The sequence below is a fragment of the Aquarana catesbeiana genome, linkage group LG12, assembly GCF_042186555.1.
Source record: "Aquarana catesbeiana isolate 2022-GZ linkage group LG12, ASM4218655v1, whole genome shotgun sequence".
Classification (NCBI taxonomy): Eukaryota; Metazoa; Chordata; class Amphibia; order Anura; family Ranidae; genus Aquarana; species Aquarana catesbeiana.
The window spans coordinates 2,449,522-2,463,098 of record NC_133335.1 but is presented as its reverse complement, the minus strand read 5'-3'; positions in this window follow the sequence as shown (position 1 = coordinate 2,463,098).

Below are 13,577 nucleotides of genomic sequence, written 5' to 3'. Positions count from 1 at the left end.
CTGATACCAATGATGGGGCACTATTCCTCCCACTGATACCAATGATGGGACACTATTCCTCCCACTGACACCAATGATGGGACACTATTCCTCCCACTGACACCAATGATGGGACACTATTCCTCCCACTGACACCAATGATGGGACACTATTCCTTCCACTGATACCAATGATGGGACACTATTCCTTCCACTGATACCAATGATGGGACACTATTCCTCCCACTGATACCAATGATGGGGCACTATTCCTCCCACTGATACCAATGATGGGACACTATTCCTCCCACTGACACCAATGATGGGACACTATTCCTCCCACTGACACCAATGATGGGACACTATTCCTTCCACTGATACCAATGATGGGACACTATTCCTCCCACTGATACCAATGAGGGGGCACTATTCCTCCCACTGACACCAATGATGGGGCACTATTCCTCCCACTGATACCAATGATGGGACACTATTCCTCCCACTGATACCAATGAGGGGGCACTATTCCTCCCACTGACACCAATGATGGGGCACTATTCCTCCCACTGATACCAATGATGGGGCACTATTCCTCCCATTGATACCAATGATGGGGCACCATTCCTTCCACTGACACCAATGATGGGACACTATTCCTCTGACTAACACCAATCATGGGGCACTATTCCTCCCACTGACACCAATGATGGGGCACTATTGATCTTTTATTAAAAAGAATCAAGCAACCAATTTTATACAAAAGTAAAAAACAAAAGCATAGTACAAAAGTTCAACAGAAATCCAAGGAATACACATCCATGTTCAGAATATATACAATATATACATAATCCACTACCAAAACTATTTACATAAAGCAGCAGAGAGGGCCTAAGAGGCACAACCCATCACCTATGTACGCAGCCATTTATCAGAAATTAATCCAAAAAATAATAATCTAGGGTGATAAGAGACAGACAGCCACACCCGGGAAAGAGACTCCTGGCAGTCAGGGAGGCTTGAAACCCCTCCACGCCTTCAACCAAGCCCCCTGACTCCGCTTGTCTCTCTCGAGCACCCGAATCTTCTCCACCTCATGCAGAATGTCATACACCACCACCTGAACAGGAAGGATTTTATGCCGAATGCAGACCTGACACCGTGCGTTCCAAGTGAAATAACGGACTACTAGGCTAACTAGAAAAAGTGTATCTAAACAAAAAACCCCACCAGTATTGAATGCTCCGTACACCCACTCAGCATAACCCAGCCTGGAGAGGAAAGGGACACCGAGGGCCCGCCCCACCTGTTTGTACACCTCTATGTTAAAAGGGCAATGAAGCAGAAAATGGTCCATAGTCTCCTCCTCACCTGCACACTCCTCCCGAGGACAGCTACGATCCATCCCACTGCGGAATTTCAAATTGCCCCTAACATAGAGCCTCCCATGGAAGCACATCCAGGCCAGATCCCTGAATTTAGGAGGTACTCTGTCCAAATTAATAAGTCTTAATCCTGCCCTCAAAACTGGGCCTGGGCAATCCCTTAAGGCCAGTGGGTCATGAAAGACTTCGTTCAAGACTCGACTCATAAGGACTTTCTTTGGAACCGATCTGAGATCTTCAGCCGAAAATCGCCACTGCCGTAGTAACTTCAGGCACGGAGCGACATAGGTTGGTAGCTGACCACGATGACCCCTGAGATTCTTCACTTGGCCACCTTCTTCCCAAAGTCATAGAAAAGGCCTAAACCAAGATCTAAATATGCCTGCCCATCCAGGAGGTTCCACTGCAAGCATATTACCAATGTTAAATTTGAGAAATAGCAGTAAAAAGAAAAGAACTGGGTTGACCATACCTAAGCCACCCTCCCTCCTGGATAGATAGGTGACATTCCTCTTGATGGGGTTCCGTCTGTTCCCCCACAACATCTGGAAGAACACACTACTGACCCTAGCATAGAGAGACACTGGCAAGATGCAGACAAAGTTGACATACAAGAAGATCGGAATCAGGTAAGTCTTAATCAGATCAACCCTTTCCCTCATAGATAACTTCCATCTCTTCTAGCTGACCACCTTAGTATTGGCAATTTCCAGTCTGCATTCCCAGTTTTTGAGGCCATAATCGCCAGGTCCAAATTCAATGCCTAGAATCTTAATTCTTTCCTGGGGCACTGGAAAGGTGTCCGGGAGATCAAAACCCTCACCTTCCTTTCCCATCCAGAAAACTTCAGTCTTTTCCTGATTGATCTTGATGCCAGGGAGACCACCTCCTCTGCTTCATCCGCCCCAGTGACAATCACCGACACATCGTCCGCATAGGCAACAACCCTCAAAGGCGGCTCACCCGGGAGCCCCACTGGCACCCCACACAACATGCAGCTCTCTAGCCTCCTGATGAAGAGGTCGATTGCAAACACATAGAGCAGGGGACTCAGGGGACAACCTTGACGCACTCCAGAGCCAACCTCAAAGAACTGCCCAACCCAACCATTAACAAGAGGAAAGCTTTTTGCCCCCTTATACAAGACTTTTAACCAATCGACAAAACCACCCGGCAGACCGTACTTACTAAGGAGCAACCACAGGTACTCATGGTTAACACGATCAAAAGCCTTTGCCTGATCCAATGTCAGCAAATACTTTCCCCAGCCTGCAGCCCTCCACCGCTCCAAGGCCTCCCGGACAGCTAAAACTGCTGTGAAGGTGCACCTACCCTGGACCGAACAGTGCTGATGGCGAGAAAGCAAAGACTCTGCTACTGACGATAGGCGCCAGAAAATGATCTTTGCCAGTATCTTTCTATCGACATTAAGAAGGCTGATGGGGCGCCAATTCTCAATCATCGAAGGATTTTTACCTTTTGAAAGAAACACTTCCTGAGAAGGAGTTTCAATTGGGAGATTGCCCCAGGATCTCCTCCTCTCGAGACAAGAATATCCAGCTTCCTCCGTAAACGTTGGTAGGTCATGTATTTATTAAACTGCTTTCTATTGGCTAGGCCCCTGAAGAATCCAGCGATCCTCTTTTTGGTCAGCTCCCACCACTCAGCCTTGCTGCTACAAAAGTCCAGGATGGTCACCTGTGCCTGAAAGAATTCCTCAAAGGATTGTCTAACATGTTCTTCCTTGAGTAGAGTCGAATTCAATCTCCAGATGCCCTTGCCCCTCTGTGGAGCGTCTGAAGCATTCAGGACCACAGATAGCATACAGTGATCAGAGAACTCTACTGCCTGCACCACTGGGGGTGAGAAAGCAGAGGTCTCCTTAAAAAAAAAACCTATCTATTCTACTCTGACTATTACCTCGATGAAAGGTGAACCCAGTGTCATCCGGGAGGTGCTTAATGTGCACATCCACAAGACCAGCATCCCTAACCATACTATTTAAAAAAACGCTATCATATCCCAGCCTGTCCTTGAAGTCCTTCCTGTCCTTGGGCCTAGTTACTGTATTAAAGTCACCTCCAAAGACCACTTGCCGGGATGTAAAAAGAAATGGCTTGATCCTTATAAAAAGGCATTTCCTGTACCACTTTGTGTGCGGCCCATAAACATTAATTAGGCGCAGGTTCTGCTCTCCCACAAGGACGTCTAAGACCATACATCTCCCAATCTCCACCTCAATAACCCGCCGGACAGTTACCATGCCGGTTTTAAACACCGCCACACCGCCGTAAGGCTCGGCCGCTAGAGACCAGTAAGATGGACCATACCTCCACTCTCTCTTGGCCATATGAATATCTGCCAAGGAGGTGAGCCTAGTCTCTTGCAAAAATAAAATTTCAGCATCTAATTAGCTGAACAAAAAGAAGGCCATAGAACGAGCTCTTACTGACTTAATGCTGGCGACATTTATTGTCACCACTTTTAACGGAGGGGGAACCGCCATTTGGGTTATTGGGTGGATTGCTTCTTAGCTCCCCTCTGCTGCTCATCACCAGATGCCTCTCTCTTTCTTGAGGCCGCCTCAAACTCCATTTCAGAATCGGAACTTCGCTCCGAAGAAGCTCCAGATGAGGAAATATCCTACTTAGAGGACCTATGAGGGTTGCAGACAGGCATCGGAGCTTCCCGTCCCCATTACGTCCTCACCGCCTGCCTCTTCCGCCTCCCAACCTTCCTTCTCTCCTCCAGGTACTGCAGGTCCGCTTCAGAGATGCCCCCATCTCTTGTTTTTTTCTTTGAAGTCTTTACAGAAGACTCCTTTAGAGAGGAAGAAGCGACATTTTTAGTACCCACTACCACTCCTGGTGGGGGGGTGCTCCCTTTGAATCAGACTTAGGAGGGGTAGACTCCTGGGGGGTAACTGACTCGGGGGGCACAGACTTGGAAGGTTCTGACACATGAGGAGAGGGTGCAGTAGGCTGGGGGGACACAGAGACAGATACAGAAGGAATATTTACAGACACAGGAGGGGTGGCCACAGGAACTGGAGAGGGATCCTGAACAGGACCAGGGGAGTCAGTCACCGCAGAGGAGGATGGTACACCAGGGGCCTCACCCTCCATCCTGTCCAGCCTTGACAAGTCATCTATTACCTCCTTCTCCATATTGTGCCAGGCTTCAGGACATCTGCTGTAGGGGTGGCCAAGGCGCAGGCACAGGTTGCACCTGATCATCTCGGTGCAGTCCTTAGCCATATGACCCTGACCCCGACACACTGAACATATCAAGGCTGAACAGGAGGAGCTCAAATGCCCCTTTTCTCCACAGCGGTGACACAGCTTCGGCTGACCAGGGTAAAAAACAGTCATCCTATCCCTCCCTATAAAAGCTGAGGAGGGCAGGTGATGGACAACATTCCCATCCCTGGCCAACCTGACTGTAACCGACCAACCCCCAGTCCAGATGTTACGTTCATCGAGGATTTTATTGGGCTTAGTCAATACCTCACCATAGTTCCTTAACCAAACCTCTAAATCTCGAGCAGGAACACTCTCATTAGTGAGGATAATTGTGATTTTTTTTACTGTTGACCTCTGAGAAACCGCAACTGGGGCCAGACCTTCCCATTCAGGTCTTGACCTGCACCGAGCCTCATATCTCTCCCAGAACAGGTCAAGACCCTCTGGCCTGGTGAAGCTAATGGTATAATCCCGTGTCCCAGCTACATGTATAAAGGCACACAGGTCATTTACCCCAAAACCCATCTCTAAAATCATGTCCACCACTGCACGCCGTGCTGGAGGGATTGCACCACCTTCCCATTTCAGAATAACTACATTACGTCTCGGACCCCCAGCAAAAGCCAGAGACCCAAGACCAGATCCCGGGGTGCCCAAAGTGGTAGCCTGTAGGGGAAAAGCCCGCTTGGGAGCGGAGCTACCAGGAGCAGAGCGTACCACCTGAGCAAACGTAGGTTTATCAGGGCCAAGGCCCCACACTGAAGTCACATTAGTCTGTACATTATTATTATCATTATCAGATGTTTGAACTGAATTGGCAGAATCTGTAGCAGGACGATTGTCCATCACACTGATACTGGGGTGATTGTTATCAGTCACAGAAATATTCAATTTCCCATCAGGAATGGTCACAGTTACTGCTGCAATACCAGCTGTCTCCTGATGCTGCGCTGTAGAGTCCTCAGCAGCAGTGGGGCAAACAGCTTTGGACTCAGCTAAAGAAGGGTTAATGGGCTCTGCTGACACCTGTAGTTCCTCCACAGAAATGTCATTTTTTAAATGTAACTCTTGCTGCATTGCAGCACCAGCAGGGACAACATTGCTGCACACAGGATCAGCAGCCTGATTGTCATTAGGCACATTGTCAGCATCGGTGAAAGACACAAAAACAGTCTTATCCACAACATGGGACTTGGCAGACTTTATCTTATCAGGTACATCATCCGTAATGTTCTCCTCATTAAGTACTATCTGATCCCCTCGCATAGGAGACTCCATTACCTGGATGGTCCTCAGCATGCCTCCTGAGTCCTGGGAAGGCATGGGCTGCTTACCTCTCCCTGGGGGGGGCAGGGGGGCAGAAATGGGGGTCTCCTCCTCCACCTCCATCTTTGTCATCCTTCCAAACCTCCTGTCATTTCCAAACTTCTCCTTGAAGGGCCCATCTCTGCCTTCCATCATGGCCACAATGGTCTCCTGATGGTCCACACAGACTTTGGCCAGTTGGATCTCCGGATCCATGGATCCACACTTCTGGCTGTGTAAGCCCTCACGCTGCCTTCACAGACGCTTCAGCTCCGCTCTGAGCTTGTAAAGCTTATCCCTCTCCCTATTTAGGACCTTAATCCCGGCCACCACTCACTCCCGAATGGCTTTGGAACCTTCATCCTCACCAGGGGTAGAGAGATCGGCTTGTACAGGGGCAGGCATGTCACCGGAAGGCCCAGGAGATGGCTGGGAGCTTCCAGCAGGAGAGGCCCTGCTGTCCTCCATGGCTTCCCCAGAAAGGGGCCAGGAGGGCTGGGAGAGATTTCACCACCACTCCCCTCTCACACGGATCACCTGGAGGAGCTTCAGAGACACCTTCCTCCTGACACACCTGTGCTCCAATGATGGGTGGGGCACTATTCCTCCCACTGACACCAATGATGGGGCACTACTCTAACTGACACAGATAATGGAGCACCATTTCTCCCACTGACACCAATGATGGGGCACTATTCCGTCCACTGACACCAATGATGGGGCACTATTCCTCCCACTGACACCATGAATAGGGCACTATTCCTCCCACTGACACCAATGATGGGACACTATTTCTCCCACTGACACCAATGATGGGGCACTATTCCTCCCATTAAAACCAATGATGGGGCACTATTCCTCCCACTGACACCAATGATGGGGCACTATTCCTCCCATTAAAACCAATGATGGGGCACTATTCCTCCAACTTATAGCAATGAAGGGACACTATTCTACCACTGACACCAGTGATGGGACACTATTCCTCCCACTGACACCAATGATGGGGCACTATTCCTCCAACTAACACCAATGATGGGGCACTATTGCTCCACTGACACCAATGATGGGGCACTATTCCTCCAACTAACACCAATGATGGGGCACTATTGCTCCACTGACACCAATTATGGGGCACTATTGCTCCTTCTGACACCAATGATGGGGCATTGCTTGCTTCCACTGGCCACAGTCCGGCCCAACCAAAACCCGAAGGACAGTAAACGAATCCTTTGCTTGGAAAGTTTGGAGACCCCTTCTTTATCTAACGCTCCTCTCCTGAAATACTCTGCTCTGCTGGAGGACTATGTGGACTGCAGTTCGATTTTAGCTTATGGGAGCTAAATGGAAAAATTCTTTGTGCTCCCAATTAGCTTGAGTTGGTAAGAATGGACCTCTACAGGTATTTGCCATTCTGCCATTGTTTAGAGAGGTCAGACAATCTATTATCCTATCAGATGTGACATTGTACAGTGTATATCTGCTGGGGTCCTTGTTCCTCCTGTAATAGTCTTCTGCTCACAGTCTGAGATGAGAATTTGGAGTTTTGTTTCTTAGCAACTGAGATGAGGAATCCAGAAGCTGAGGGACCAGTTCTGACGTGTGAGGAGCGTTCTCCTGCCTTCCATAATATATTCCTATAGCAATCTGTTGTACGCCATCCGCTGACCCTCCATGTCCCGGCTTGTTGTCTCATTTATCATTGTGATTGTCTCGAGTGATCGGAGGAACATCATTCTGGAGCAGAACTGTCCACCTGGCCAGCTCTGACCCTAGGTGGCAGTTACAATGCAAGCAAACCATTCCAGAAATGTATTATCACCACTCGAAATAATTCAATTCTGCCGAGTTTAAGGTGTTGTAAACAACTTCTGAAATTTTCACAAGTTTTCAATGGGTACATTTAACACAAAATAAGGAGTTGCCTGGATTCATCCCTATAAGAAGGCAGAAGTGTCAGAAACCTCATCTCTCCCTCAGATAGTTGTGTGTCTCTCCAGAATTCTCCCCCATATCTCTCTCACTAATTCTGTCTCCTCGTATCTCTCTTGCCAATTCTGTCTCCCTGTATCTCTCTTGCCAATTCTGTCTCCCTGTATCTCTCTTTTCTCCTTGTATCTCAGATTCTGGTGCATCTATTTTTCCAATTCTCTCTCCTTGTATCTCTCTCTTCTTCTTCCTAATTCTCTCACTGTGTCACTCTCTCCCCTTCTTCCTAATTCTGTCTCCTCGTATCTCTCTATTCTCCTTCCTAATTCTGTCTACTCGTATCTCTCTATTCTCCTTCTTCCTAATTCTGTCTCCTCGTATCTCTCTCTTCTCCTTCCTAATTCTGTCTCCTCGTATCTCTCTATTCTCCTTCTTCCTAATTCTGTCTCCTCGTATCTCTCTCTTCTCCTTCCTAATTCTGTCTTCTTGTATCTCTCTATTCTTCTTCTTCCTAATTCTGTCTCCGTGTCACTCTCTCCCCTTCTTCCTAATTCTGTCTCCTCGTATCTCTCTATTCTCCTTCTTCCTAATTCTGTCTTCTTGTATCTCTCTATTCTCCTTCTTCCTAATTCTGTCTCCTCCTATCTCTCTCTTCTCCTTCTTCCTAATTCTGTCTCCTCGTATCTCTCTCTTCTCCTTCTTCCTAATTCTGTCTCCTCGTATCTCTCTCTTCTCCTTCTTCCTAATTCTGTCTCCTCCTATCTCTCTCTTCTCCTTCTTCCTAATTCTGTCTCCTCCTATCTCTCTCTTCTCCTTCTTCCTAATTCTGTCTCCTCCTATCTCTCTCTTCTCCTTCTTCCTAATTCTGTCTCCTCGTATCTCTCTCTTCTCCTTCTTCCTAATTCTGTCTCCTCGTATCTCTCTCTTCTCCTTCTTCCTAATTCTGTCTCCTCGTATCTCTCTCTTCTCCTTCCATCTTCTTGTATCTCTCTCTCCTTCTTCCTGATTCTCTCTCCCCGTATCTCTCTTTCCCCTTCTTCCTAATTCTGTCTCCTCGTATCTCTCTATTCTCCTTCTTCCTAATTCTGTCTTCTTGTATCTCTCTATTCTCCTTCTTCCTAATTCTGTCTCCTCGTATCTCTCTCTTCTCCTTCTTCCTAATTCTGTCTCCTCGTATCTCTCTCTTCTCCTTCTTCCTAATTCTGTCTCCTCGTATCTCTCTCTTCTCCTTCCATCTTCTTGTATCTCTCTCTCCTTCTTCCTAATTCTGTCTCCTCGTATCTCTATTCTCCTTCTTCCTAATCCTGTCTCCTTGTATCTCTCTCTTCTCCTTCCTAATTCTGTCTTCTTGTATCTCTATTCTCCTTCTTCCTAATCGTGTCTCCTCGTATCTGTCTCTTCTCCTTGTTAATTCTGTCTCCTCGTATCTCTCTCTTCTCCTTCCATCTCCTTGTATCTCTCTCTCTCCTTCTTCCTGATTCTGTCTCCACGTCAACTTCTTAATCATCTTTGTATCTCTCCTCTCTTCTTGCAAATTTGATCTCCTTGTATCTCTCTGCCCTTCTTCACAATTTTGTCTCCCTGTATCTCTTTCCAATTCTCTCTTCCCTTCTCAATTCTGTCTCCTCGTATCGCTCTCTCCTTTTTTTCTAATTTTGTCTCCCCTTATTTCTCTCTTCTCCCTCTCCCCTTATCCTTTCTCCTTTTTCTTAACTCTTTCCCTGTATTTCTCTCTTCTTTCTAATTCTCTCTCCTCGTATCTCTCTCTTCTCCTTCCTAAGTTTGTCTCCCCATATCTCTCTGTTCTCCTTTTTCCTAAATCTCTTTCCCTGTATCTCTCTCTGCTCCTCCTTCCTAATTCTGTCTCTCCGTATATCTCTCTTCCCCCTTCGTCCTAATTCTCTCTTTCTCTCAGGTTGGGTTGTATCTCTTTCTCTTCTCCTTCTTCCTAATTCTCTCCCCGTATCACTCTCTCCCCTTCTTCCTAATTTCCCCCCGTATCTCTCGCTTCTTCTTAATTCCATCTCCCCGTATCTCTCTCTTCTCCTTCTGTCTCCTTGTATCTCTCTCTCCCCTTCTTCTCAATTTTGTCTCCTTTTCCTGATTCTCTCTTCTCATATCTCTCTTGTTCCTTCTTACCAAATCTTTCTCCCTTTATCCCTCTCTTTGCCTTCTCCCCAATTCTGTCTCCTCGTATCTCTTCTACCTCTTCCTAATCCTCTCTCCGTATCTCTCTCACCTTCTTCCTAATTCAGTCCCCTCGTATCCCCCTCTCCACTTTTTTTCAATTCGCTTTCCTCCTATCTCTCTCTTCTCCTTCCCCTCAATTCTGTCTCATTGTATATCTCTCTCTCTCCCCCTCTTCCTCATTCTGTCTCCTATCTCTCTCTCCCCTTCTTTTTAATTCTGTCTTCCTGTATCTCTTCTCGTTCCTCCCAATTCTGTATCTCTGTATCACTCTCTCCCCTTCTTCCTAATTCGGTTTACTCGTATCACTCTTCTTCCTAATTCTGGCTCCCCGTATCTCTCTGTTCTCTTTTTTCCTAAATCTCTTTCCCTGTATTTCTCTCTCCTTCTTAATTCCATCTCCCCTTTTCTCTCTCTTCTCCTCTCTAATTCCATCTCCCCATATCTCTCTCCTCTCCTTCTATCTCTCTCTCCCCGTCTTTCCAATTTTGTCTCCCCGTATTCTCCTCATATCTCTCACTACTTCTTCCTAATCCTAATTCCAAATTCTGTCTTCTTATATCTCTCTCCTCTCTTCTTCCAAATTCCGTCTGCTTGTATCTCTCTCCCCTTCTTCACAATTTTGTCTCTCTGTAGTTCTATCTTGACTTTCCTTTTCCATCTCCCCTTCTCATTTCTGTCTCCTCGTATCTCTCTTCCCCTTCTCCCCAATTCTGTCTCCTCGTATCTCTCTTCCCCTTCTCCCCAATTCTGTCTCCTCGTATCTCTCTTCCCCTTCTCCCCAATTCTGTCTCCTCGTATCTCTCTTCCCCTTCTCCCCAATTCTGTCTCCTCGTATCTCTCTTCCCCTTCTCCCCAATTCTGTCTCCTCGTATCTCTCCCCCTTCTCCCCAATTCTGTCTCCTCGTATCTCTCTTCCCCTTCTCCCCAATTCTGTCTCCTCGTATCTCTATTCTCCTTCTTCCTAATCCTGTCTCCTTGTATCTCTCTCTTCTCCTTCCTAATTCTGTCTTCTTGTATCTCTATTCTCCTTCTTCCTAATCGTGTCTCCTCGTATCTGCCTCTTCTCCTTGCTAATTCTGTCTCCTCGTATCTCTCTCTTCTCCTTCCATCTCCTTGTATCTCTCTCTCTCCTTCTTCCTGATTCTGTCTCCATGTCAACTTCTTAATCATCTTTGTATCTCTCCTCTCTTCTTGCAAATTTGATCTCCTTGTATCTCTCTGCCCTTCTTCACAATTTTGTCTCCCTGTATTTCTTTCCAATTCTCTCTTCCCTTCTCAATTCTGTCTCCTCGTATCGCTCTCTCCTTTTTTTCTAATTTTGTCTCCCCTTATTTCTCTCTTCTCCCTCTCCCCTTATCCTTTCTCCTTTTTCTTAACTCTTTCCCTGTATTTCTCTCTTCTTTCTAATTCTCTCTCCTCGTATCTCTCTCTTCTCCTTCCTAAGTTTGTCTCCCCATATCTCTCTGTTCTCCTTTTTCCTAAATCTCTTTCCCTGTATCTCTCTCTGCTCCTCCTTCCTAATTCTGTCTCTCCGTATATCTCTCTTCTCCCTTCGTCCTAATTCTCTCTTTCTCTCAGGTTGGGTTGTATCTATTTCTCTTCTCCTTCTTCCTAATTCTCTCCCCGTATCACTCTCTCCCCTTCTTCCTAATTTCCCCCCGTATCTCTCGCTTCTTCTTAATTCCATCTCCCCGTATCTCTCTCTTCTCCTTCTGTCTCCTTGTATCTCTCTCTCCCCTTCTTCTCAATTTTGTCTCCTTTTCCTGATTCTCTCTTCTCATATCTCTCTTGTTCCTTCTTACCAAATCTTTCTCCCTTTATCCCTCTCTTTGCCTTCTCCCCAATTCTGTCTCCTCGTATCTCTTCTACCTCTTCCTAATCCTCTCTCCGTATCTCTCTCACCTTCTTCCTAATTCAGTCCCCTCGTATCCCCCTCTCCACTTTTTTTCAATTCGCTTTCCTCCTATCTCTCTCTTCTACTTCCCCTCAATTCTGTCTCATTGTATCTCTCTCTCTCCCCCTCTTCCTCATTCTGTCTCCTATCTCTCTCTCCCCTTCTTTTTAATTCTGTCATTCTGTATCTCTTCTCGTTCCTCCCAATTCTGTATCTCTGTATCACTCTCTCCCCTTCTTCCTAATTCAGTTTACTCGTATCACTCTTCTTCCTAATTCTGGCTCCCCGTATCTCTCTGTTCTCTTTTTTCCTAAATCTCTTTCCCTGTATTTCTCTCTCCTTCTTAATTCCATCTCCCCTTTTCTCTCTCTTCTCCTCTCTAATTCCATCTCCCCATATCTCTCTCCTCTCCTTCTATCTCTCTCTCCCCGTCTTTCCAATTTTGTCTCCCCGTATTCTCCTCATATCTCTCACTACTTCTTCCTAATCCTAATTCCAAATTCTGTCTTCTTATATCTCTCTCCTCTCTTCTTCCAAATTCCGTCTGCTTGTATCTCTCTCCCCTTCTTCACAATTTTGTCTCTCTGTAGTTCTATCTTGACTTTCCTTTTCCATCTCCCCTTCTCATTTCTGTCTCCTCGTATCTCTCTTCCCCTTCTCCCCAATTCTGTCTCCTCGTATCTCTCTTCCCCTTCTCCCCAATTCTGTCTCCTCATATCTCTCCCCCTTCTCCCCAATTCTGTCTCCTCGTACCTCTCTTCCCCTTCTCCCCAATTCTGTCTCCTCGTATCTCTCTTCCCCTTCTCCCCAATTCTGTCTCCTCGTATCTCTCTTCCCCTTCTCCCCAATTCTGTCTCCTCGTATCTCTCCCCCTTCTCCCCAATTCTGTCTCCTCGTATCTCTCTTCCCCCTTCTCCCCAATTCTGTCTCCTCGTATCTCTCTTCCCCCTTCTCCCCAATTCTGTCTCCTCGTATCTCTCTTTCCCTTCTCCCCAATTCTGTCTCCTCGTATCTCTCTTCCCCCTTCTCCCCAATTCTGTCTCCTCGTATCTCTCTTCCCCCTTCTCCCCAATTCTGTCTCCTCGTATCTCTCTTCCCCTTCTCCCCAATTCTGTCTCCTCGTATCTCTCTTCCCCCTTCTCCCCAATTCTGTCTCCTCATATCTCTCTTCCCCTTCTCCCCAATTCTGTCTCCTCGTATCTCTTCTCCCTCTTCCTAATCCTCTCTCCGTATCTCTGGCTTCTCCTTTTTAATTCTGTCTACCCATACCACTCTCCCACCTTCTTCCTCAATTCCATCTCCTTGTATCTCTCTCACCCCTTCTTTTTAATTCTGTCTACCTTTATCTCTCTCTCCTTCTTCCTGATTCACTCCCCTCGTATCTCTCTCTTCTTGTTCTTCCCAATTTTGTATCTCTGTATCACTCTCTCCCCTTCTTCCTAATTCTGTCTCCCCGTATCCCTCTCTTCTCATTTTTCCTAAATCTCTTTTCCTGTATTTCTCTCTTCTCCTTCCTAATTCTCTCTCCTCGTATCTCTCTTTCTCAGGTTGTGGTGCATCTCTTCCTTTCTTTCCAGTTCAGTCTTGGTATTTTAATCCCTATTTCTCTCCTCACTCCCACTCTTCTATCCCTCTGCTTTGTCCTCTCCAGCCTCCA